Source organism: Bombus pascuorum, chromosome 1 (assembly GCF_905332965.1).
Source record: "Bombus pascuorum chromosome 1, iyBomPasc1.1, whole genome shotgun sequence".
Taxonomy (NCBI): Eukaryota; Metazoa; Arthropoda; class Insecta; order Hymenoptera; family Apidae; genus Bombus; species Bombus pascuorum.
This window is the reverse complement of record NC_083488.1, coordinates 4,632,275-4,660,274: the sequence shown is the minus strand read 5'-3', so window position 1 is coordinate 4,660,274 and position 28,000 is coordinate 4,632,275. Positions and strand designations below refer to the sequence as shown.

General features: G+C 40.9%; 1 protein-coding gene across 7 annotated transcripts in view; it reads right to left on the bottom strand.

Moving 5' to 3' along the window:
* Positions 1-28,000, bottom strand: part of LOC132912629 (ankyrin repeat domain-containing protein 50-like) — a 216,429-nt gene that overhangs the window by 56,675 nt on the left and 131,754 nt on the right. For 6 of the 7 annotated variants that reach the window (XM_060970267.1, XM_060970276.1, XM_060970212.1 and 3 more), the window contains one exon: positions 17,587-17,694. The exons of the other annotated variant lie outside the window; for it this stretch is intronic. The gene's annotated coding sequence lies outside the window, so the exon portion shown is untranslated. The remainder of the gene's footprint in view (positions 1-17,586; positions 17,695-28,000) is intronic. 7 annotated transcript variants of the gene reach the window in all.

The following is a 28,000-nucleotide window of genomic DNA, read 5'->3' as shown; positions in this document are numbered from 1 at the left end:
TCCATTCTCTGTTTCCTCGCTGTGGCGTAGTTCGACGAGGTCAGTTCTCTATTTTATATTCCTGTCATCGTGTTATCGTCATTGTCCAACCTAGTTTCCCAGCTAATCTTACTTGCGCGATAATTCTTTTTATCGACAGTGGAATATTAAGGTCAGGTAGTTTGTCGCTCCTATTCCTGTTACATTCTACATTCTTTTTGTACGCGTAGTTCGTTGCTCGGTCTCTTTGTTCTTTTCCACAGTTTTCTTTGTCATCGTTCGTTGCCGCCTTCTATTTCCTCGTAAAGAGCCACGCATAAAGACACGAAAAGTTAGAAGCGATAAAATGTTGGAAAAAATCCGCTCGAAACATTCGACAGGTTCGATCGGTATACGACACAAGCATAAAACGGTGGTTGAAATGGCTGCGATCAGGAAAAATATTACGAAACGTATAGGCGAGGAAAATACAGGCGACGTCGCGTCACGTATCAAAAAATTGATTCTCGGAGCAAATAAATAGAAGCGCGGCAGCGGTGGACGTTCGCGGAGCCGCTAGACGGAAAAAGACGGTACGAGATGGCCAGAGTCTTTATAGCCGGCGCCAATTTTCCTAAGAAAGCGAGCAAATAGTAAATGGTAAATGGTCGACACGTAGGCGTTGACTCGTGCAACACGAACGTGCCACGTAACGACAGAATCGCGACGCCCACCCGGTGCTTCGATCGAGACTGTCCTCTGTTCTTTGAAACCTGCACAGCCACTGAGCTGCTTCGCAGGTACCTCGCATCCGTCAACTCTGGCTTTTTCTCATCTCCACGGAACCACGAAATTCATAGGTTTTATATTTCTACGCGATAAATCGAATTCGTAGCAGCAGATTTTTATTTCGTTACTCGCAGTCTCCAGTTCGAGTCATCTCCATCTCTGGATGGAACAAGCCGATGCGACGACCTTCTACCAACAAGAGTCTGATCCTTCGTTTTTGAATCTTTTTCCTTCGAATTTGCATTGGAAAGGCATCGAAGAAGGCTTGAAATATTTTTAATTGGACAGGACTCGGCTTCTGAGATATTCGCGTTATCTAAGATCAAAATTTCCCTACACGTACACGTACATAGCAAATGGAAATTCCTCTGGCACTGGAAAAACATTCTGCCTCGCGCGTTAGGCCTAATATAAAATTCCTCTATACTCTAAATTCATCGTGAAAATTCCTCCATCTGTTCTATCGTACATTCTTCTGCGACATTATTATGCCATCAAGCGACCGTTATCGCTGAAACAAACGAAATTCGAACGTTTCGACCACAGGTTGATCATTATTGAAACAACAGACGTCGAACGAGATTTGTCCTTGAATTATCTCGAGAAAAATACAAATTTAGCAGAAAAATTACACCGCGAAACTCGTGCAATTTACGAGCACCGAGAAATAGAAAAAGAATTTTCCACGAGCTCGACCGATCTTGCAGAAAAAAACCTGTAAATCTCACGAAATAATAGTTGATACTCGATATGTGATGGTGATAAACGTCCAAACAGCCGGTCATCAACGCGTCGTACAGCGAAACGATTAACCACGACACGTAACACGTGCCTTTCGAAGCAAACGAAAACCCGGCTCAGTTCCTCCATAACGATCATTCAAATTGATTTAAACAGTTTGAACAGACTATGTCTCAACCACCTTCTCCAGACGTAGGACGTATCAGCGGAGTCGATCTGGTCGACAAACCCTGGATAACTTTCCGTCTGGTCGGTAATAATCGCCGGTAGCGTGAGTCTATTTCCATAGTAATTTCTCGTCAGCGAATAACCGTGTGCTCTGGCCTGTGTACGTGCAATGTGCACTTGCTCGTTGAATTTCACGTATCACGCGTACGAATATTTTAGATGATTTCGGGCGAAGAGCAAAGAAACAGGGAAAATGCTTATATCGTGGAAATTGAACTCGATTTAATTGGTAATTGTTACTGAAAATAAATATCTGCAAGTTGTTCGATATTCATAGCGTTACGAAAAATATTTCTAGACTCCGCGTTGGAGAAAAAAGAATGGGAAGAAAGTTCGTGTTGTTAACTTGTATCTCTCTATAATTTCTATCTCTTCGATTTCGAATTTTATCGAATCGTTTATCGGCCACGTATCTAGAAAAAGTACGATTTTAGGGAAAACGAGTCCGAACGTTTCCAACTCTCAGAGAGCTTCAAATCTCGTGACGCAACAGCGATGCGACTGTCCTTAGGCGGTGAATTTTTCAAGCTCGTTCGAGGAAACGACTGCGTTCTTTTCGTGCTGACAACTAACAAAGAGCTACAAATTTTCAATTACGTTGTGAGCGCGTGTGTCGCAACGAACGAGCGATAGTTTATCAAAGCGAGAATCTATCAAACGCAAGAAAATTACTTTTTTAAATTCTATGTCACAGAAAAATACAATTTTTATTATTAACTTCTATTTGCCTACTCTTCGTATCTTTTCGATCGATTTACGATTTACGTAATATACGAGCAAGAGATTCTGAATTAATTTGGTCCGTTGAACGCGTAGCGTACGTACTCGCTTTTGACTTCTGCTGCATATCCTGCAAGTTTACACGCGAATCATATGACAGAATCTGGTGTCTGTGTAAGCAGAAAACATGTATTTCGTTGGTTACAGTATACATACACACATATATCTTCCTCGCTCCATTACTTCGCGAGTCAGGTGAACGGGCTTGCAGCAGCCAGGCTCCTGTGGATTAATTGGTCCGTGAACGCTACCAAATGCAGTCGGTTCGCGAGAGCTGCCCGTTTTAGGACAGTCGTCTGAAACGAGGCGCCTCTACGATAGATATCTCGCGAGCTTTTCACCTGTGTAACATTATACATACGGGCGTACAACACGTGGGTCGTTGCGCTTGTTACACCGCTCGGTGCATTTGTGGTCGTTTTGATGCCGGCCTCGGAGAAATCGGTTCTATTTGCGGTTTTCACATAGAAACTGTACGCAATAACGCTGCGCGTGTGTTTCCTTACAGTCACTTTAATCGCGCGGCTTGAATTTCATTTGCAGATTCTTCGAATTTTATCCCAAGATACTTGGAATTTCATTCCAAGATCCTGCAATTTCATTCGAAGCTCCTCCGAATCGGGTATTTTGCATTTTCACGTATATCATCAGTTTTATATTATATGCTTTGATACATTTTCGCGTTATTCTCTCGCAAACATTCGTTTTATCGAATGCTTGTTTTACGCTATAATAATGATCCTTTGCCTGTAGCGTTGCTCCTTTTCTATCTTCTTATTCTCCTTTCTAATGCTTTTTCCATATTTTCTATCATCGCTAACATTTTCACATCTATCGTTTCGTCTTTATCTATTTCCGAAGGTAAAATATCAATTGTTGCGTTTTATTCCGATAGCATTCCTTTCTTACTTTTCCACCTCCTAATTTCTCTCATTTTTTACTAACGCTTCTAGCAAAACTCTCGATACGATACGCGTATTCTTGGAACATATTTCACAACCGATGCTTCCTACATGGTATCTTCGCATAGCCTCTTCCTGCCCGTATATTTAGGGTTTCTCTCACATATCGCGCAATATCATTACATTTCACCACCATTTTTTTCACCATAAATTACCATACACATCGACGCAAATGATACTGAAAAATCTTTCATATCTTACTTACAAATTCTCTCATCTTTCTACCGGAAGATCTACATTCCAGAAATTCATCCATCGTTTATTATCGTTTCCGCAACTGCTCCCTTCGCTCCAAGAAACAAAAACACCAAAGTACACGTAGACGATGGTTGGTTGGTGTGGTTTAATGGCGAAAGATGTTGATATTGAAAACCGTCAAATATATTTTAAAATAATAGGTACAGAGAATGTTCGCTAAGAAGCTCGGTATTAACTGACCAGTTAAGACTGTGTATTGATCACTATTAAAATCGCTCGAGATTGAGACTGCAAAACTGATTACGTTACGTTTACTTTTACTGGTCGGGGGTACACCGGAAAATTTAAATTCGTCTTTGTTTGACGGTTGTCCGTAGCGGCGACATTGTTTTTGTCTAGAATTTATTTATCATTACATTACGTGTATTCTAACGATGTTGATAGTCCGAGGCAAAACAACAACATCATTTGAATTGTTCTCAAGCTCATGTACCACATACTCACTCTCACGCACGATCCAGCCCCGATCTGTCATCCACACCACGAACCGCGCATCAATGGCTCCTCTTTGGTATTAAAATCTGCCACGCGAGGGGTTCACAAAAAAAAAAAACTCCTTTCACCCGCTGTTCTCAGCCCAGCAGCAACAAATTACCCGCCACCCCTCGAGAACGTTGAAAAACCATTTGAATGCTCTCGAAGCGGACCAATGCGAACAACCAATGGATCTCGTCCCTTTTGCTACCCCCTGCGACCGTGTGATTTCGCGAAAGTCGCGTCCGTGGCCCTTTTCACGCCACCGCCGCTTCTCCTTCGCCACGCCTCCAGCCCCAACCATCCTGCAACCACCCTGCCTGCTCGAATTAGTATCCCATTCTGCGTCGCTGGAAGAGAAACGGTTCTGCCGTATCCTACAGAATAAACAGGCTCTGCTGCTCTTTCATCCCCTTCCCTCTTCTTTCAGTTGCCAGCCTCTGCTTGTACTTTATAAACCGAATACTCGCGCATTTTCTCTCTTTCTTTCTGTCTCGGTGAATATACAGGGTGTTTCAGTTAAGTGGCAACATCTAAGTATTTTATTTTCAGCTGCGTGAAAAGATTTCTCAGGACAGTGTCAGGCGCGTTATTTCCAAGGGCGTACGAAACACATTCTTTTTTATTTGATTTTAACTCATTGATTTATCCATTAGGTGGCTGTAGGTATATTCCGTGTGGCTGATTCCAAGCCTGGTTATGGCTACGCGATCACTTCCATCTAGTCTTTTGTTTTTTATTCCAAAGTTCAAGTGCCGAGTTAATTCGGGATACGTTCGAGGATTTCGATTACCGTTTCGAAGTTTCCTTCAGAATTTCCGCTTCTGTTTGTACGTATATCGTTCGTGGTGTTCGTAAAGGAAAGAAGTAACTCGATGTTGACGTTGTTAACTCGGCTCACTCTTTTATCCGTGACATCATTTTCTCGTGGTAAATGATATCCAGGGATAAGTGAAAAGAGAAAGATTAAAGAAACTCGTAATAAAAGTGACAAGTCGTTGGAAAAGAAGCAGCTCGGACCACCCATAAATGAACCAATAAAAATCCTAATCCCACGGAAACGACGATCATAAGCGATGCTTGAGCGTTCGATCATAAAACAGCGAGCATCCAGCCAAGGTCGAAGATCATCCGTCTATACATATGCATATGCATCGAGATACGGTACGTACAGTTTTCAAATAATATCCGGCTTTGAATTTCATTCCGGGTTAATCCTCTTTTGAATCATGCGCGGTTACAGGCGAATATTAAAAGGCGGTATCGAGTATTCTTGTTATTTTCTCCTGTTATTCAACGAACGTTGCACGACCCTCGCGCGAGTATCGATCGCTTCTTGACACAAATATGCAATTCCCATCGTCTCCGTGTATTATACGCAGAATAATCCAGCCGCAGACTCGTAAAAAGCTACGAAACTATTTGCGTAGCCGAATAGAAACTTCGTTTCACCGATGGTACACATCGCGTGTGGCAATTATAAAAATGCAAAAATTTCAAATTTTCTATCGTATTATATATTTTTGTACAAAGACTACGAGCAAGGGACAGTTGTAAAATTCAGTGTATGAAAGAGAGAGAGAGTTATTGGACGAAGGAATATCATTCTTTTTCCTCAGTTTTCTTCCCCTTTTCTTCATACGTCCACTTTTCCATCTGTTCCTAGCTCATAATCATCGTTCTCTTAATTAAACGCTATAGACGCGCGAAGGCGGTGTAGCAGCCACGACGAAACTCGTTCATTTCCGCTTTTGATCTCTTCGTGTAATCGAATTTCTTCGTGTACTGGCCCATTCCGTCCTTCGCCCTTTTTAAACATCAGCGAACACGAGACCGGAGCACCGGTGTATCGCGTCCACGACGCTTTTGTCCAAAACGATTTCCATTCAGGGAATTGCGACACGAACGAACCGTAAGATTCCTTTTAGAGTACTTGGCAATATTTTGATTAGAATTTTATGAACGAATTCTAGAGAGAAAAGGTTCTACATGGAACCTCCTCTACCTTATCAAACTCGCTCTATCCTCGAAACATCGAGCAACTTCGCATATTTGCCTAGCGCGTGAATTATTCGAAAAATTCTTCGCTGAAACCACGTAGAAACGCGATCCGTGCCGAGTACACAGCGAACGTAGCTAGCTAGCCTGAAATTAATTTTCGAGATGGCCTGTACAAAGAAAAAGGGGACGCTTAAGAGGATCAAACAGAAACTCTGACACTTTCAACGTCACGTCTGTGATATCCAACGCACGCTGCATAACCAAGGCCACTGCAGGCGGCTGATTTAATTCCGTTTTGACCCGAAATTATCCCCGGGTTCGTACCGGTGAATAGGAAACGTGTGCTTCATCCATCGCAACCGAGGTACATCCATATCTCTAGGCCACTTTGTAGGCGAGCAGTCTAGGCCAGAAGGTTCGCGATGAAACACGAGTCACGGCGAATTACTGCGCTATTCCGCCATACAAGCAACCTTGCGATACCGTGATACATATTGGTCCAGAGCACGATCCTCCTTCTACGTGGCCGAGGCTCAGCGACCAAGAGTTACGAGGCACATGGAACCGGAACCCTTTCGACGAGAAACAGCGACCAAGACCAGGTTGCTTTATTTATTAAGCGGACTTCAAAGAACCGGAAGTGTGGCGAGGAACGGCGAAATTCAAGGGACCAAACAATCTGGGAGGATGGTATTGTCTTGAGATTTCCGGGTGCTAGACACGTACTCGGAAACGCAGCCTTTCTTCTTCGTAGCTCTCGAGATGATTCTCAAGTTGCTCGGTTAATGATTATGATTTTCTTTTTTTCCCTATGAAAGTCTTCTTCGATTTGTGATGTTATTAGTCTTAGTGATAGGAAATTCGTCCAAACTTTCGACGAATTACAGATCGATACCGTACCTCTACTTCGTGACACTTATAAGCAGAGATCGATGCAGCTATGGGACTTTTCGATGGGTTCTATGTACGTTCATGGAAGCGAAGCTACAAGATCATAAAGAAATTCTTGTATATCGTCCTATTAACATGCTTTGATTAATTTAATTTAATAAAAAATAGTAATATCTACAAATTGAAGCCTCTCGGTTTCTTCAACTTTTCAGTGTCCAGCTTCTTTTGTATTTTCTTTCTCTTCATCCTCCTTCTTTCGCTAGTTCCTATACTCCTTGCTCTTTTTCTTCCCTTTATTTAGCGCGTGGTTATCGATTAACCATCGCTTATGGAATCATCATCGTTTTATACGGAAAGACGTTCTTCGTGGGATCGCCCTTAAAAATACAAAACCCGTGGAATCTACGAGAAAAAATAATTCACGCATTTCGCGGCGTTAAATTTACAATATTCGAGCTCGAAGGGGTTAATTTCCACCCCTGTTACACCAGGCGCCCGAAATAAGCGACGAGGAAATAAAAAGAGGGGTGGAAAGTTTCGAAAGTTAGAGCGGAGGAATTTATTTTCTCGTTTTATGCATCGAGAGGGCTGGGCTGTGTATCTGTACTCGTTTTATCCGTAGCCGGGACACCACCGAAGCAATTTCATCTCAGGTAACGCAAACTGATATAGAGGAAGCTTTGTTCCCCGGTGAGCTCGCGATACGGCTCTTCTACCGCCTCCCTCTCTTTCTTCTTCCTGCAGGTCCCGAGACCCCTTTCCTGCCACCGTTGTCTGTACAACTACCCCCCGTCACTCTCTTCCAACCCTGGCCAGGATTAACAGCGACGGGACCGCTAATGAAACAGCCTGTGGTCAGATTAAAGCCGCTCTTCGCACGGTTAACGACACACCTTGATCTCCTCCTCCTCCTTCTCCTTCTTCTTCTTCGCCTTCTACTTCTTCTTCTACTTGCTTTCTGTACTAATACGTCGTTTTGCTCGTTTTCTTAGTTTGTGGGTTTACCGGCAATGTGTTTCTTGTTACATGATTTTCTCTTGTTTCCCGTGTTGTACAGCCTCGTTCAAAAGCGTAGACATGTTGGGTATTTTAGTCGTTTCAAGTAAAATTAGTAATTCATTTATTTTAGTTAGGTCACATTTTTGGGATAAATAAATAAACATATAGGTTGTAGGAAAAGTTTCTTTCGTTTTATAAGGAAATAATGCACAATATTTTTTCCTCTGTATGATCCATTTTATACTGATAGAGGGAAAACAAAATATTTATTTACAAACAATATTATATATTTATAAGGAGATAATAGATGCGCAACATTTTTTCTTTTATATTGTTTTCGCTCTGTTATTAGAAAATGGATCGTACATAGTTCGATAAAGTAATAGAAAAGGAAAAGTTACTGTGCATCTATTATTTCCCTATGAAACTAAAGAAACTTTTCGGACAACTTAACATTAGGTTGCTTTTAGTACGAATTACGTACGATGCGTTTCGTTCTGTTGAGATAAACACCGCGACATTTCACAGATTTTGTTTCACGTTTGTACGAAGCTGCACTGTTGTAAAAAACACGTTTGCGGAAGAAGGACACTTTCCGGACAACCTAACACATTGGATAAGCACCGTTCGCAAGTAGACTACTGTTTCTACGACGTTTGTACGCGGACAGGAAATTGAGAGTCGAGTAGAAGAACATTTGAATCGCTGGATGTAGCGAGCAATGAAATTTTTGTTCGTTTTAGAGTTAGAACAACTTAATGGTCGTGAATGTACACTTGCAGCGAACGACTTCCGCACACGTCGTCCGATTGCTTTCAAATTTTCATGCGGTCAAGACGCTGCTCCTTGCAGCGCTAATGAAATCTCTGCTAACGATGCTCCGACCCGTTGTACGGTGCTTGCTATTGATCATCTTCGTATTAACGTTGGCTTCTGATTCTTCAAATTGCCGATCACAAGTTTCGACGATTACTGTTCGATGTTACTTTAAAAATCGATGATACAAGATACGAGGGAACATTGCCGGTGGAATGACAGTTTCGCGTTCACCTGACTTTCGACAAGCGTGCAACGCTGTTACGTTTTCGTCCGTAATATCACGTTCCCATATAATCCCATGAAAAGACAACGCACGACTACGTGACGCGTGTTTCTCTATCGGTCGATCACGAAACGACCGACGATTTTTCATCACACAGACGAGAAATAAGTAACGTAGCTTTCCTTTTCTTCCATTAATGGCGGAACGATGGTCACGTAGTGGTACGTGGCAAGTGTTAGCCAGCTGTCCGTTCCACCAACGGCACAGATTGCGTCTTTAGGGATTATATCCTTCGTGCAGTTACCAAACTTACTAAAAAGCAATTTTCTTGCTCGTCAGGATTCATCGTGCACAGAGTACACGGAAGTAGCAAAGGCAGAGAGTATTTGACCAACTGTGTTTCGCGTGTAACTTATGCAGTGACGAACGAGGTCAGCATCCAGTGGGACTGGGCACAGTTTCAAATTCTTGCCTCCGTTTCTTAGTCGAAATTTAAGTCAAGGAAACGACCTGGGAGTTTGTAACAGATGTGTCGTTTACTTCCAACTCTCTCCCTCCTCCTCCCTCTTCTCTTTTCTGTTCTTGTGTATACGCCGTGTCTCGCGTAGGCGTCGTTGCGAAATTTTACGACTTGGAAGTTAAGCAATTGCGTTAGAAAAAAGTTCGACTACGTTTAATCTCAGGCTGAATTACGTGACACACAGTGGCTCGCGAAAGTATTTGCATAAGCAGACGATTTTTATGTATACATTATAAACGATATAACGAACAATGATTTGACAAAATCACACGAAACTTCATGCGAGGCTTCATTAGCGCTGTAATTACACGCCACGTCACGCACCGTAACATGCAGAAATATGGACAGAGTGCAAAATGAAGTATACTTGTTGTAACGTTTAATGGATGAAATAAATCTTTGCGTGAATTCTGCATTTCTTTGGCTATTTCGTATGTTTATTAACGTGCGAAATTGCGTAAAAATCCGCGGTTCGGTCATCACCATATCGAGCAAGTCTAAAACAAATCTGAGAATGCACGTAGAAATTAGCAATGCATCAAGTACGAAGGTTTACTGAAATATGATAAAACGAATAATTTCGTCAACCACTTTGAATAATCTGTCCTCAAGTTGAGCAGCGAGAGACATTTGTTAACGCTAACGTTCGTTGTTATTTCTTTCGTCTAACTTTAATTCTTCTACTAACAAAGATAGAGAAATTGATCGATCGGACGATACAAAAATTTGCATAAAGTTAGACGAACGTAGAATTTTAATTTCAAGTAGAGCGAACTCATGGAAACGAGTCGCTTGTTTCTTCAGAATCGAACATTAACGATGTACCTTGTCTACTTATGTGACGAGATCGAACAATCGATGAAATACCGATCGGCACTGTCTCTACTAGACTCGTATAATTCTCATTTTATTCTTTGAGTTAAAGACGAAAAAATCTGACGTCACCGTGGCGCGATAAATCTTGCGAAAAGAAAACCGCTCACCGAAAATAAAAAAAGAAAAAGAGAGAGAAACGAAACAATTATACCGGAAATTTATTACCATGCCACCTCTCACCGTTATAATCCACCAACTATTACGTTGTTCGAAAAGTTTCTTTCATTTTATGAGGAAATAATAGACGCACAATGTTTTTCGTTTTATATTATTTTGTCGAATTACGTACGATCCGTTTTGTTCTATTTAGATAAACACCGCGACATTTCACAGACTTGGTTTCACGTTTGTACGAAGGTGCACTGTTGTAAAAAGCACGTTTGCAAAAGAAAGACACTTTCCGGACAACCAATATGTTCTTGGTACAGCGATTTCTTATATTTTAAATGTCTTTATAACAATTACCTTTCGGAAAATTGTAAAATATTGCAGGAGTGCCGTGACAAATAAAAGCAGTCGAAAATCTATCAAAATAAATCGGAGGAATTTGATATTAAAAAAACCATAATATTAATATGAAGGAGCACTGTTGTAAAAGGCACGTTTGCGAAAGAAAGACACTTCCCGGACAACCAATATGTTCTCGGTACAGAGACTTCTTATATTTTAAATATTCTTATAACAATTACCTTCCGGAAAATTGTAAAATATTGCAGGAGTGCCGTAACAAATAAAAGCAGTCGAAAATCTATCAAAATAAATCGGAGGAACTTGATATTAATATGAAGGAGCACTGTTGTAAAAGACACGTTTGCGAAAGGAAGACACTTTCCGGACAACCTAATATATGTTGTATACTATCGGCCGTTTTTATTATTCTTTTATCACCGGTCTTCCTCACGGATTATACCCACTCGTTCGTTCGTTCTCGTCCGTTTAATCGAGAATACGAGAATGAAGTTATTAAAGTGGTTCAAAGGCGAGAAACCACCGGTCGTTTCCTATTTCACTGTCTTCCTCGACTGATTGTCCCTTATAGAACAGATAAACGTGGATTTATCGCGACAGTTTCGCCGTGCAGTTGGATTTGCGGTGGCTCCCACCTATATTATCGAAACCGGGCTGGCCGATCTTTAGCAGCCGCCCCTCGCGATCAAATTTATCGCGTCGCCCACGCGCGACACTTGGATTTGTGGCTTTCAACGAAACGGTTACCCTCGCCACTGGCTGCTCCATCCACCAGGTCGCTCCCCTTCTCGACGATCGTCGTGGTCGACGTGATTTTGTCGCCAAGCTGGATCGAGAGAGAAAAACGTCACGAGTACGTTTTTAGGGGTTGGAATTCGTAGTGGGAAAGGTAAAACAGAGAGGAACGCGTATTCGAATGGACTATTTACGTGAAAGGACGAGCGAGATTATAGGGAAGATTAGACCTAGCGTGATCTGACCAAGGGAAGTTTTCAAAGGCGATAAACGACCTTGGAACGCCAGCATATCTGGGTCGGTGAATTGGTCGCGGAATGAGCGCTTGGTCGTTCGAATAAAAAGATGTAATTCCATTAAAAATGAAAAAAATGATGGTCGCCTTGAAGTCTCGAAGACACGTACGTTCACTTGGACTAGCTTTGAGATCATCGCAAGATGTTCCTCTCGAAACGAAGTGAGTTTCGGTTAGAACGGTGTTTTTCGATAAGTAGATAATTGCGCGATCCGCTTCAAACGGGACACCTGAATGATCTCGATGACCTCGAAATACGGCGTGCAAGTCAACGTTCCGAACTTTCCTCTGCCTTTTACCGCCGCTCGGACGTAGTTTCTTTAGATATTAGATAGAAAGCTTGGATGCAATTTATCGTGTTAGGACCGCGCTTTGGATGCAAGGACGATCAGCCTTGATCAGTTAGCTGTTTTTGAAAATTTTGAAAAGCGTGTGCCTGAAACGTGTCGTAAAAAGTAAGCATCGACGAGTATACTCGTCGAACGTAGAGTACGCGTAGCTGTTATAATATATAATGAAGAAGAGCAACGACCGTTTTATCTTTTAATTCTGCCACTGCAATTACTAAATTGCAACTTAAACAGCAAATTCTAACTACTTTTCACGCAGTGCACTCGTCAAAAACAGCTACCTGGTTAATGTTAATAAAACAGAAAAATGAACGAGTTACAGTATCCGGCCGTCTAATGGTAATGCCAGCGTGAAATAACTTTCAATGAATCTATTGACAGAGGAAATGTCGCAATATGTCTTATCGGTCTGCTCGTCATGTACACGCTAATAATTAGGGTCAGCAAATATGTATACACGTCCCTCACACGTAACCTAATAATAACCACGCACGTTCTTAGTTCTTGAGTTGTACGCAGAAGCGTGTTTGGTGGTACAGTACTCGTGCATAAATAATAATTAGACGTTAATAATCGAGTTCACCGTACGCTTACAAAATCCAACGAAACGGAAATTACGTCCAGCGTTAGCGATGTTCGTCTGATCCAAACTGTGGCCAGTTGATTTATTTTTTCTAATTTATGTCGAAGATGACTAGCATCGATATAATTGAAGTTTACGTTTAGGTTATTTAAAATTATTATATTATATTATACATTAGGTTATTAAAAAATTAGATTTGATCGAAGCTTTGCGAATATCTCGAAAACGAAGGCCAAGAGCTTGGCAACATGTTTCAAGGTCTTTGAAATCGGTGAGATTCCTTCCTATGTAATTAACGAAATTTCTTGTCTCAAATTCAACTTAATTTTTGTTTCATTTTGCAGATGACAATTTCAATGTTCTATTTATAGTTTGTAGCGTTTCAAGGTATGAGAAACGTCTCTTTGAATTCTATGTATTACAACTTTTTAACTTTACGTATTATAAAAAAAGAGGGAAATAATATTTCTCGCAATACGATTAGTTAAATTTACTATCGTTGAAAATGCGATAGATTTCCACGTGTAATTACGAATCGAAGTAAATTCTGGGAGGAATGCGAGGTAAACTGGAGTTTAAACGAGGATTTTATCTTCTTCGAAGGTACGTAGAGCATCGCGAGTTACGAACGTAAAATTTATCGAAATTTAGCAACTTTAACGTTAAAACTACCGATAGTCAACAGGAATATTTTTATATTTATTGATCTATTACTTTCTTACAGGAGGAATTTCATGTTATGTAATACATTTTTGGTATTATTAATCCACCTGGGACTATGATCGCTAAACGAGGGTTTATAAAATTGTAGAATCAGTTATTTCGACTGCTGTGATATTTCTAGTGTTAGCATCTAGCGCTCTAGCGATCGATCCGGAATTTTCCTGATAACTGATATCGTCATATCGAATGATACGCGGTAAAAATTTGAAAAACGTGTGGCAAGTTGTAGAAAACGGGAAAACTGGTTAATCGGGGTTCGATGAACAGATTGCAAGACCCTTTTACACTTTGACGAGTACCAGTCATTTTCACTGGTATTGGTTTAAGTAGCCAAGTACCGTCGCGTATCGGTACTTTTGCTTAACACACTTTACTCTAATTCATTGTTTATTGTGAATTTCAAAAGTGCATAAAAAAAAACAAATCTTGGCAAAATAAACGATTTAAAAAAAAAAAAATGGTATAAGTAGCCTCGATACGAAATTATTTTCAGTTTGAATACATAAAAAACAAAATACAATTTATTATATTATTTATACATTATATTGAAAAAGTTATTATATCATCGTGGAAAAAAATATAACACGAAGTAGGAATTTTAAAATAAAATTGTAAAGCCAGTCGATTTAACTGGTGTGATAATTCTAGTGTTAATTACTACGAAAACGTTGAATTTTTTTAGGAAAAACAAATTGGTGATTCGTAGTGGCGTCAAGTAAGTGAAATTAAAGTTACGCGTATCTAGAATTCAGAGAAGGCGAGAATTAAAGGGATGCATGGAAATATTATCGATGTATTTAGATATAACGTAAGAGACGCATCGAAAGGTAGGAAATTTAATTACCGCGATAGAATCGAAATTTGATAAACGGAGGATTCGCAGTGGTAGAAAATTGGCAGAACGTGGTTCTGCGTGATTTTAATTAATCGAGGCGAAGCGATAGTACGTGCGTTGGGGTTTGACAAGTTTAGTCTCTAGGAGAAAATTGAAATTTCATGAATTGGGGATTTAGTGTAGCGGCAAGTTGAAGGAACCTACATAGTGCTCTGCGACTTTAATTAATCGCAACAACGCGGTATACAGTGGTGTTTGTATTAGAATTTGACAAGTTTAGTTGTCGAGGAAATGGAAGTTCGGTAAACTAAGGATGCACGGTAGTTGCAAGTTGACATAACGCGTAGTACTGTGCATACCGACGGTACAGGACTAAAGCACTTAATAAATTAGATTGATTTGTAACAAGAGAATTAAACGCACGAACGTATCGTTTGATGCAATAAATTAAATTAACCTAACGTTACATATTTCTCTCAGAATCATCAAACAAAACCGATAACTAACGAACAAAGGTTTGAAAAAGAATTAGCAATTAAAAAATCGAAGCTCTCAAACAAAAATTGAATTGCAAATTGAAACGTTCGAGCGGAAATTACAAATTTGTCGTCCTTTTTTAATTCGAATTACAACTACCCCATTTACGTTTTACAATAAAATTTAAGCACAACAACCGATACAATCTACTTTTCCTTGCGATTAACAGATATCGATTTAACGGTGTAATTAAATTTCTCAAATTCACGCGGTTCGTTTAAGACCACGCGCGTTTCTACTTCAACATTTCCATGAAATTACCTGTCACGAGTATGTAAAATTAATTATCGAGGCTACATTCCACGGTATTTCACGACACCCTAGACACTCGCAGTGCCGGCAATATTTGATCTCTCAACTTACCTAATTTAAGGCTCCACCTAATATAGCCTAATTTAATCGAGCCTCTTACACCCGAAAGGCGTGAAATGATACAACGCTGGATAAACAGCTGGCAATCTTGTTCCCACATGCGAATAAAATAAATTTCTTGACGGATAATACAATACAAAATACGGAGCTAATAATCGAAATTCTAATATCGTTCCATTCGTGCGATTCGAAACTCGAAATAAACGTTAGATGGAGAAATTTATGTCTGTTGTAAGTGTACCAAGCGTTTCGTGATTTATGGGCGATAGCGTGCACACACAGGACACCGTATTCGCGACTTGTTCTCTCCAAGTTCGAAACTGTGTCGATTCCTGAAAGCATTCATTCGCTTCGGCACGTGTCACGCTTCGGACAGCTCGAGGATGGCGGGGTGGTAACATTATGCAAGCGGTCTGCTCTGCATCTCTTGCATCCATGCACGAACACGCGCACACACATGGACGTGTCTCGGTATACGTCCGATACATCGGTAGATGCCGTCGCGTTCGACCCATTTTCCAACAATGCTCGACCCGTTTATTATTAGATGCGGAGACTCAGATACACAGCCCCGTCGAGCCGAGCCAGCGGAATAAAGACGACACGAGCACACACGGTTCGTATCTCGCGCGATCCTCGTCCACGTTACGTGTACCGATATACGCCGTGTACATGTGCCCGGATCCCACGAACACGCTGCCAAACCGATCGCACGTTCTGCCTTCTGCTGATTTCAATGATTCGAGAACCGCTTCCGTTACACGTCGTGCGCATGAATAACCAACTACGTATCTGTTCGGCGGTTGTTCATTTTCCGATTTGATTCACGAACGGAGTACGCGTCAGATCTTCGCAATGGTTGGGTACGTCCAAGACGCGAAAAGTATTCTTTTTGAGATTTGCAATTATTCAGTGGACAACTGGTCCTTGGATACCTGGCTCGGTATTTCGTTGTCGAAACTTGGTCGATATTCAAGTTAGTGTTAGTGTTGCGAATTCTTGATTAAAGAGCAACCGGTCGGGTCAAACCGATCGGTCGATATCGCGTACCTCGAATGACTTAAGTTCAAGGTGGAGGAGGTTTAATGGATCGAGTGTTAGAGTAATCTAGCACTGTATTTGCACTTGTATAAAAGTAATGTTTGATGTTAGGAACACGGCAGTGGTAAGATCTTGTTGAGAGTGAAGTATTTCACCCACATGGTACGATGTCTGACGATGAACTGTCCTCCTACGTTGCTGATTCTCCCTACCAGCGGTTGGGTTTCGTCTGTCCATCGTGCCTTTCCGGTTGGGCTTCTCCCGGAGTTTTTTATTTGACCTCGGAGTCATTAGGATTACAGCTCAGAGAGGACACGTAATTCGGAATTTCCTAAAGAAAGGAATGGGCCTGTCCACTCAAAATTCCGAACAGTTAGCGTCGAGATGGTGACGATGATACCGAATGTTCATCGTTAGCATGGCGAAACCAAAGATCGTTGGGACGAATGAAACAAACTCGGTTATCCGAACTGTCCGGATAAACGAGGTTCTATACCGTGCTCGTACTTTTTGGAAAGCGCGTTGCCACACCATCTTCAAGCATTATCGATGTCAATAAATATTTGGAATGGGAAATTGCACTTAAATTCCATACCGAAGTATTCAGTGGTTGAAGTATTTTCGCGGCCCACGGGACAGAAATCGTTGGAAAGTTTGCTGTCGAGTGCCACTACAATTCTCGTTGGCACGTAGAACATTTCCCAATAAAAAGATCGAAGCTTCTCGATTTTGCAACGTGCGCTCGTTCTCTGCAAAGCGATCTTCAATCGTATTTAGAAAAAGGCAAAAGCATGGAAATACTCGAGTCGATAACCTGGGGCCGAAATAAAGCAAGGTTGTTGTAAAATCACGCGTTATGCAACCGAAAGAGGGTGTGCAACCGCGTCAGTGGATTCGGGGAGGAATGTGTTTACGAAAGACGGACGACGGGGAGGAATAAGCCGTCTGCAAACACGTAGCTTCAGCGAAAAACTATGTCATAAGCGAAATTTCGCTCGGGTTTGTTAGCGCTGTCTTTCTCTTCGACGTATACCGCTAAATCAGAGTGTAAGAGAGAAAGAGAGAGAAAGATAGAAAAGCTTTCGTCCGAGGAATTCCTTAAAATGCACGCTACGTTGCGCGACTCACCCTGCGACACGTCGGTACACCCGTTCTCTGCGTCGTCTTTTCGAATTCCCAGCTCTTCTCGTCCCGTCTCTGCTCTCCTTTTGCTCCTGTTTTTCGCAGAAGAAAAGTCTGAAAACAAACGACAGGACGAAGAGGTTAGAGGCGACGATATTGTACGCGCAACAGTTTGAACGATGCTTTTGTCGCAGGAACGTAGAAAGTTGGCGTTGTGTTTCAAAAAACTCCGCGTTCGTCCTCGAGCTCGGCAGCGGATTCGATCGAATCGCAGTAGCGCGATCGTTGCGGACCTCTCGCAGCTCCAGTCGCATTAATTTTAGAAAAATCTACTACTTGTCACGTCGTTCTCCTCTGGTTTTCTCGTAACGCCGCGCACGCGTCTGTAAACTACGCTTATCCGATAATCGATGCAACGATTTCCTTCGGCCATAGGTCGAGCATCTCCAGCAACGAAACGCAGTGGGAAAGGAAGAAAAGATAAGGAGAAAGAGGAAATATTAACGGGAGAAGAAACGAAGGTCAATTTCAGCGAAACAGTCGCCTCCGATTTCAACGTCGAACGATTCGCGTCGTCGTAGATCATCGCCGGACGAACGCGACGTAGAATGTCTGTGATTCTAAAGTAATGTGGAGAAAAGGAGAGGGACGAAAGAGAGGAGGAGGGGGGAAGGGAAGAGGAGATAGGATGGAATCCTCGCAGGACTATCGCCGCGTCGCGACGTCGATCGTCGCCTCGTCGAGGTATGGGTTCAACGAGCTGGCTAATCGAAACCGCTTCTCGACTGCTAACTGCACTTAACTCGAGGTGAAAGAGAGAGAGTAGACTTTGAGCAGGTCCATCATCTGCCCTCGTTTCCTCCTTTCGCGATTCCTCCTCGGCTATTATTCTCCTAGTCTCGAGGATGTAAGCGTACTTAAATGATACTTGAAAAATACTTTGAAAATTGTGTACCTGAAACGTGTGGCGAGAAGTAAGCGACGACGAGTATACTCGTCAGACACAGAGTGACGCGTGGTTGTTATAATGTAGGATTAGTTGCAATGAAATGACTGTTTTATTTACTTTACATGACGAGTATACTCGTCGGAAACAGCTAACCGGTTAAACGAAGCAGACCGCGAGTCGCCTCTGTTCGTTCAGCGACGGGGAGAGTTCGACTCTTGTCGATTAATGCGATTGGCTTACTTTTTTCCTGGTTCTAAATGAGAACCGGAATATTTCTTTTCACTACGTTTTTTGTAAATGGTTTTTCTTTAAATGAACGTTTTTCTTTTTTGTAAATTAAAGGCAAAAGTTCACATGCACATACGTTTGAAACGGAAGAATTTAATATACAAAAAGCAGCCGAGACATCAATGGAAATTGCTGGCTAAAACCTCTCACAGAAAACTCCATTGTTTTGGAATAAAAATCAACATTCCCTGTTCGAGAAGCAAAGTACAAAAGACAGCAGATACTCATTTCCGTTTGTAATATCCACTCCACGAAAATCACACGATCTCTACGAGCGTGTAGGTACGCGTGAATGTATTCAACAGGAGAATACGCGGTACGTTTTCGCGGTTATTAATTAAGGGATGGCACCAGGGTGTATTCGATTCGGCAGAAAAAATAGGTCACTTCGTTCTTCTTTTAGAAACTAAAACTTGAAATTCAGCGGGCCGTGACTGCGAATGGCTGCACGCTTCGACGGAAATTGTATCGAGGGAGACAAGAGCTTTTTACGGGGGCGAAGATGAATTTAATGGAGGCTTCTCCGACCTGCTCCGCCCATCCTCCACTTCGTTCCTTCAATTTCCTACATTTTCAAGAATGCAAGAGAGTCCTAACGTAATTGCACGACCCGTAACGAGGTCGAGCGACACTCGTGCCTGTTTTCTTCCTTAATGAATACGTTTCTCGATAAATCGCACGCTTCTTTCGCGCATAATGCAAGTACTTGCTAGTTGCTGTATATATGCGTTGAAACGATCACGAAAAGCATACGGTAGATCTCGACTTCGTGCATTCAGATTCTCGCGGCTTACGTTTTTTAACTTTTGAATTTTTTACTTTCTAATTCTGATCTTCCGATTCGAGGATCGTTGAATCTTCACAATTCCCGAGTTTCAGGCAAACGGAATAATTCTTCCACGTTCTATTCTTCGGATTATCGAATTTCGAAATTATCCAGTTGTCGAATTTTTCAGCTTCGAATCGACCGAATTTCTTCATTTTCCAATTTCCAAACATTCCAGCTTCGCAGCGATTGAATTTTTCAATTTTCCAATTTCCAAACATTGCAGCTTTGCAGCGATTGAATTTTTCAATTTTCCATTTTCCAATTTCCAAACATTACAGCTTTGCAGCGATTGAATTTTTCAATTTTCCAATTTTCAATCTCCAATTTCCCACTTCCAATTTCCAACTTCTAATTTCCAACTTTAAAGCGATTGAACTTTTCTATTTTCCAATTTCCAATTTGCAATTTCTAGAACTTGCAGTTTCGAATTGATTCAATTTCCTAATTTTCCAATTTCTAAACATTCCACAGTTTTTAAATCACTGAAATTTCCAATTTTCCAATTTTCAATTTCCAATTTCCCACTTATAATTTTCAATTTTCAAACATTCCAGCTTTGAAGCGATTGAACTGTTCTATTTTCCAATTTCCAACTTGCAATTTCTAGAACTTCCCGTTTCGAATTGATTCAATTTCCTACTTTTCCTAATTTTCCAATTTTTGAATCCTCAAATTAACCAACTGTTAGATCCTAGATCTTTGAATTCTTCAAATTTCTATATTCGCCGAGTTTCAAGCATTAGCGTTATTTCGCACCTTTTAATAATCCACCTTCTGAAAGGAAACTTCATTTCTGCGTCTGTACAATTATGTGATTCGCCGCACGAGTGGAAAGGGGTAAGCGTAAGGGTGTTTCATATCGAAAGCAAAAATGTCCAGTTCGTTCTAACGTCGGCAAATATGTAGTCTACTGTCTCAAATACGAGCGTTAATGATCTCGGGACGGCGCGCACACAGCCACACGCTTCCTTTCTTTCACCCGCTGCTAGCCAGACTATTTTATATTAAATTGTAATTTTTCCAAACTTTCTTACCCACCTTTTTCTCACCTTTCTTTTTACTTGCCTCGTTATAATATTCTACGTTATATCGTAAACCTTTTAAATTTTTTACTCGCCACTTTAGGTTCGTATTTTTTGCAATTTTATCCCAATGTTTAAATCGCGTTTGAGAACTACTATTTAAAAATTTTACGTACGATAAATATTAGCTATAGGAACGAATAATTCAAACTTTTCAAAAGGTTTATTTTATCTCGGTTTGTACCAACCATCGAATCGATTCACCTGCTTTTTTAACATTTTTTCTTGGAATTCGCAAAGAATACAGTGACGGGTACGCATTTTGCTGTTACCATTATCGATGCTGATCGATCGATTATTTTTCTAAGATTACGTTGAAATTTTCACTAAACAAATTGTCGTCTCGCCAATTTTTCAATGCTTAAAAAAAGAATTCGAATTATTCGTTTGTACGCCTAATACTCCAACAATCACTTTCTCACGATCTTCGTCTCAGTGAAAAATACACGTGGACAATTGTTAAAAATATTGGCAAACGAATTGTGAAATAATAAATATTCGAGTGTAAAAGATATCGACAGTCCACGTAATATTTTTAAATAGAATTTTAAAAGTATCAATTTCTATGTGCGAGGGAACGAATCGCTTTTAGATGCGACGAGACAGGTATATGAAACAAGAAAAATGAACGAAGACGTATACGTTCATTCATAAAAGCGGTCATCAAGCTCGACAGGAACAGCGGGTTTTACGCGTCTGCAAGTCGCGTGACAATAAGACCGTCTCGTCTGTTTCTTTTTTCACCCGCTTGATGGATTGTTACGCGAAGCGAAGTGATGTATTAGCTGCTACCACCTGATACTTTCGTTTATTTATCACGTCTCGATAAACATAATAATACGAGTATTGTGAAACAAAATTCCACCACATTTGATTCTCGAATTTCCGTGCTTTTCGAACTTTTCATACGTTTGAATTTTCCAACTTTTAATTTCTCAGATTGCAAAAACAAGCAAATTCACGACTTTTCCCAACTTACGAACCGTCAAACTTTCGAGTACCCGAATATCCAAATTTTCTGTCTCTCAAATATCCGATATGCAAAATTCTTTGATTTCCGAACTTTCAAATTTCTCAATTCCTTCGTTCTCGAATCCTCAAGCTGCCACTTTTAAATCTCCAAAATCGACAAATTTCAGTTTTCACGAGGACAAAAGTACCTTCGTGAAGAAGAAACATCTTCCTCTCTTTCTCTATCTTCTTCTATCACAATCAAAGATAAGGATAGCAAAAATGAAACCTTATGGAATTTATTTCACGTTAAACAGAGAAAGAGGAAGACGAACGATACAAACTGCAAATTGAGATATTAGAGTAGGTAATTATTTAGCAATTTAAACAAATCCATAGGAATATCGATAAGAGGATACAAACGACTGGGCGTTGTTTATACGAAGATTCAGATCTTTGCTCAACGTGCCATTGGAATAAGCGCGGAGATAGCCGCGTATGTGCGCGTACTTCCGTGCTTTCGCTTATCGTCTCGATCCAAGTTTTCCATCAATGCCACTCACCCGGTTTGTTGAGTTTGTAACGTGTTAATTCAAGACGTGTTCGCGTGTCATGCTTTCGTGACACAGAATCTGATAGGACATCTATTTACCTGGTCGCTTACGCGGCCGATTAAACGATCGTTGCAAGCGCTGAAAGCCAAAGAGCGTCAATTTTCTTCGCGATCGCGGATTATCGCGTTTGCACTGTGAAACCCAACGACCTGAATCTTTGATCATTCGTTTGTTCCCTAATCGAGACGCAAACAAAATTTCTTCTATCGCGATACAAAGTCGATATTCGTATCTACTGGGTTGACAACTAAGCGATTGCGGGTTTTGTCATTAGTTGGTAAAGACAAAACCCGCAATCGCTTAGTTGCCAACCCAATAATCTTTGCGTTTTAAGATCTGTACATTTTTTAAAGAAATTAATTTGCAGCCTTGTTCGAAGACTCGGTACGTTGATTTTTCGATTGGTCTCGACTGATTTCTCGAGAACAAAGGATCGCACCGTGAAATCCTCTTCAGACTGTTTCGCCATCGACCTAAACCACCCATTGCGTATGCAGCCAACTCGCTCGAAATTTCGCAGTTCTCGCTACTTTCTTGCGAGCAGCGGTCGAGTATCGCAGGATACAGAAAGACGCGTGGATCTCGCGAGATGCATAAAAATTGCAGTGTTACTTCTGGCAACACAAACGAGTCTTCCTCGGCCTAAACGATAGCCTATTAATTATTTCGCGGTACAGGCTGGCGAGTTTGCCCAAGTGCGCGGCAAGTTGGCTGCCATCTTGACTCTGACAAGAGCTTCCGGCGATTTCTGCTAACTCGGTAAATTTACCAGTCACGAGATCTTCGGCCGGCCGTGCGCGTTTCAGCTACCTAGAGCAACTTTGCCGCGTTTCGTCCACCTACGAATTTTCTCTGCCACGTACATCGTCGGGCGAATCGCCTTTCGTCTTCACTTTCTCCATTATTATCCGTAGTTTCGCGCAGTTTCCTAAGTTTCCGGACTTTGCGGCACGAACATCGAACGAGCTTTTCCATCTCGAAAAGTCGCGCGATTTAAACTACTCGGCAAATTACGAGGTTTAGAAAAATTTAAAACCACTGGCAGACTTAAGGAAGAAATCTGCATTTCTTCGTTTATGGATTTTTCCTACGAAGATAATTTGTCTCGAGAAATTTCACGCTATTTTATCTCTGCTGGAACTTGGTAGCAGAAATTTCGAATTTCTACGCAACCCGATCGATCTTCCAAAATCTGATAGGATCCCGATTCCCGTAAAATTGCAGTCTACCGCGAAATCCTTTGGGACTAGTCCTGCTCGAAATGCGACAGAAATCGCCAACATCTACGAAGCGATCGTTGAAATACTCACAAAAATCAGGCTTCCGCGTAACTTCGATTTATAGGAAATTCACGAAACAGAGGCATTAACCGTTTAGTTGCTTTTCGCGAGTATACTCGTCGCGAACAAATGGCAATATTTTGTGTTACGACGAGCCCTGTCGCTAATAAAATTAAAAAATAAAACGGTCATTTCGTTACAAATTTGCTCTACGTTATGACAGCCACGCGTGCTCCGTCTTCGACGAGTATACTCGTCGTCGCTTACTTTTTGCTTCTCAAAATTTTCAAAAAGGTCGTGACAGCTAGCTCGTTAACGATAATTTGTTAAAAATTTCGAACGTTAAAAATTTGTCGTTGAAAGATTCTTCGCGAAAAGGGAAAGAGACGACTAATATTCAAAATGACGCGCATTTGATAATTGGTCTTTTGCACGTTGTAGTCAACATCGGTGTAAACAGGACGCGAAGTTCGCAGTTTTAGTCCGACAAGGGCGGTAGCCTCAAAGTGTCATAAATAACATTTCCCACGTTCTGAACATTCGGTAAGTTAACGCAGCCTCCTGCGAGCCAACCTCCAAACTAACTAACTTAATTAGCCTGCCACCGACCGACCACTTAACTTCATCAAGCTACACTGTTGATCCGCGCGTTTCTGCACGCAACTTTAGCCGAAACTGCCTCATTGTTATACCGGCCAGACTTTCGGATTATTCTACTTAATTGCAGCTCTTTGATGGCCAGTCGATAGAGACGTCGCACATTGTTCGCTAGAAAAGCACGTTTGTCGAATATCAGAATTTTTACATCAACACTTTGACTGCCACGTTGGTCATTGGTGACCGGAGCACTCGTACTTCTTACAATCATAAAAATCCCATGAAAATTGACAGTTTGAGCATTTTGAATACAATCGATAAATAGAAGATACTTTGAAATAAAAAGTACCTCAATGAACGATTAAACATTTATATTAGAACATCAATGAAAAAAAAATGGGAACGAATCTTGCGTCTAACGGTGCACTATGTTTGCATCCATATTATTGAGGGGTAGTCTGCGAATATTATTATAAACACACCTTGGAAAATAATCGTAAATGCTGCTTTATAATCGTATAATTGAAGTTAGAAGCGTGAACATACCTTCGTATTATATGTAGAATGAGCAAATACAATTCCAAACAACGACAGTTCCAAAAATTGTATGAAAATTGACAGTTTGTGCATTTTGAATACAACCGATAAATAGAAAATACTTTGAAATAAAAAGTACCCCATTGAACGATTAAACATTTGTATTAGAACATCAATAGAAAAAAAATGAGAACGAATCTTGTGTCTAACGGTGTACTGTGTTTGCATCCATATCTTTGAGGGGTAATCTACGAATATTATTATAAACACACTTTGGAAAATAATCGTAAATGCTGCTTTATAATCGTATAATTGAAGTTAGAAGCGCGAACATACCTTCCTATTATATATAGAATGAGCAAACACCGTTTAACAATATCTTCTACACGTTTCAACAATATATTCTGCACGTTTTGCTTACGACGAAACAACGAATGCGAATGGTTTGTCGAAATAAACGAAGCCTCGTTATAATACGTCGCTATCAACTATTATCAAAGCGCCACGGTGATCATTGATGACCGGAGCACTCAAACTTCTTACAATCATAAAAATCCTATGAAAATTGACAGTTTGGGCATTTTGAATACGACTGATAAATAGAAGATACTTTGGAATAAAAAGTACCCCATTGAACGATTAAACATTTGTATTAGAACATCAATAAAAAAAAAAAAATTAGAACGAATCTTGCGTCTAACGGTGCACTGTGTTTGCATCCATATTACTGAGGGGTAGTCTGCGAATATTATTATAAACACACCTTGGAAAATAATCGTAAATGCTGCTTTATAATCGTATAATTGAAGTTAGAAGCGTAAACATACCTTACTATTATATATAGAATGAGCAAATACCGTTTAACAATATCTTCTGCACGTTTCAACAATATATTCTGCACGTTTTGCTTACGACGAAACAACGAATGCGAATGATTTGTCGAAATAAACGAAACCTCGTTATAATACGTCGCTATCAACTGTTACCAAGGCGCCACGGTGGTCACCCGTGACCGCCAATAAGATAAACGGTCCATTGGGGAAGAACGTTGTCTTACATCGTCGATTTATTATTATTTTGCCATTATATGCTTTGAATAATAAAAATACTCCCGTGGCGTGCTCAGCGAATCGTGTGATTTCGACGTGGCAGTCAAAGTGTTAAAGGGGTGTACGTAGACTTTTACGACTGACTGTATTATCATGCCGTGGCAGAGGATCGTCTCCGCTTCGTAGAAACTAGAATAAAAGAAACTAAGAACGTGGAGTACGAGGATTTTAAAGAATATTCCGCGGAATATGAAAGTTTGCTAAAACGCCGAATTCGAGACGTTTAAACGAAACTTCCTTCCATTCCATAATACTTGGATATCGGTTTTTTATTCAATAGCCGAGATTTTACCTCCGGTATTTGCGTTCTTCGGTGAAGAAGATATAGTTCGCGCGAAATACACGTGGTGCGTCGGTCCCAACACCGATCGCGACTACACTTTCACTTTGCAAAATGTAATCACGACTCGTTCTTTTGTATCTCTAACGATTTTACCATCTTTACGTTCTCTCCATATAACGCGTCGATCGTTTGCTATTTTCCGATTATATTTATATTTTATTTATTTTCATTTATATCGTATTTATACATTTTTAGATTATATAAAGGAAACGTTAAACACGGAATAAGATTTGCTACGAGGTAAGGTATTAGCATCGTAAATCCTGAATTACGTAGTTATTTCCGCGATTCTTGTTCTAAATGCTTGAAAATTCTGTCGTCTGGTATATTCTCGGGACGAAGCATTTCTCGCAGCCGAGAAAGAAACGACGAGACAAAAGAAACGACGCCTGTAAATTCCCCGAAAATTGTTAATTTTTTAGCCACCTACTTTCCCACTAGCCCAGCTGTTCTATGGGTTGGCAACTAAATGATTGCTGAATTTGTCAATACCATTCAATGACAAAATCCGCAATCGCTTAGTTGCCAATTCAATACTACGATATGACGTTTCGTTGTAACGTCTACACCTAACTCCATATCTAGGAAAATAAAACGCAATTCAGTTAACACATAGACAAATACTCGCGCAGATACAGAGCACGTCGTTGACGAGGAATAAAAAATTCCCTGTGACCCGTTCTCGTTTTTAAAGCAAATCGTTGGGTCGCGAAAAGCGAAGGGAAAGAGACGAGGAAGACGAGACGAGTTGCGAAAGAAGCAGGAGAAAGCTGGATCTCCAATTCCTTTTTACGCGAACCAATACGAATTTCACCCTAGTTTACTTTTCAATCCACAAATATATTTCTTCGCGCGGTGGCGCGTTTCCAATGGAAAGAGCAGCTAGAGATTCATGAATGAAAAATACGGCCGCATGAATCGATGGCTGGATCGAGCCCATGGGGAGGCTGGGCCGTGTTTCCTTTTGCCACGCGTCACCCATTTCCCTTTCGATCGATTTCCACAGTGGAAATCGCTCCACCTCGTTCGTATCGAGCACGCGAAATTTATGGCTATCGTCGAGGAGCTTCGTCGAATTCGATCGACCGATATCCTCGTTACGCTCAGACGCGTACGAGAAAATAAAAAAAACGCTAGTACGAGGCGAAGAAACGAATTGGCCGATCGCAAAGTAATTATACCTGCTCGATAATTGTACACGTATTGATATTTAGTATATCATGAAAAGTACTAAGAAGTACTAAGAAAACAATTTCGTTGCTTAAACCTTGCGCTAGCGACGATTATCGCAACGCAGCAGCGCTTTAATCCACGGCGAATGGCTTGAACTCGCGCCATGAAACGTAACGCGGTTGTTAGGTGCAACAACAACACGGTGCGCACTCTACGCCGATTTACGCGATTACCAAACGTTAGGTTCGCCGTAAGAAGCGAATAGAAAGCTTTCGGAATAGGTGGAAAGGATTTTAGTAAAAGGACCGAGTTGTCCTGCAACGAACAAGTTAACTTTTGCTCGGATTACCGGGCGAAGATGCGTTGTGTGCTTTGCTGCGAGTGTTTCGGCGCGTTAAAGACGTTGAAAGCAACGACGAAAAGCGGACGTGGAGTCAGCGAGAAGATCAAAGGGATGCGCCGGCATGAACGTACAAAGTGGCGTCTGGAACGGAAGGTTTGACTTGTTTCGTGTTGTTTCAGTGGATCTTCGTGTATTCTCGGCCGCATGAATTTTAATGCTCGCTAATATGCTACAGTGGCGAGGTGAAACGAAGCAGTGGCATGTTTGTAAAAGAAAGACACTTTTCGGACAACCTAATGCTTCCTACGTATCCTACTCTTTTGTA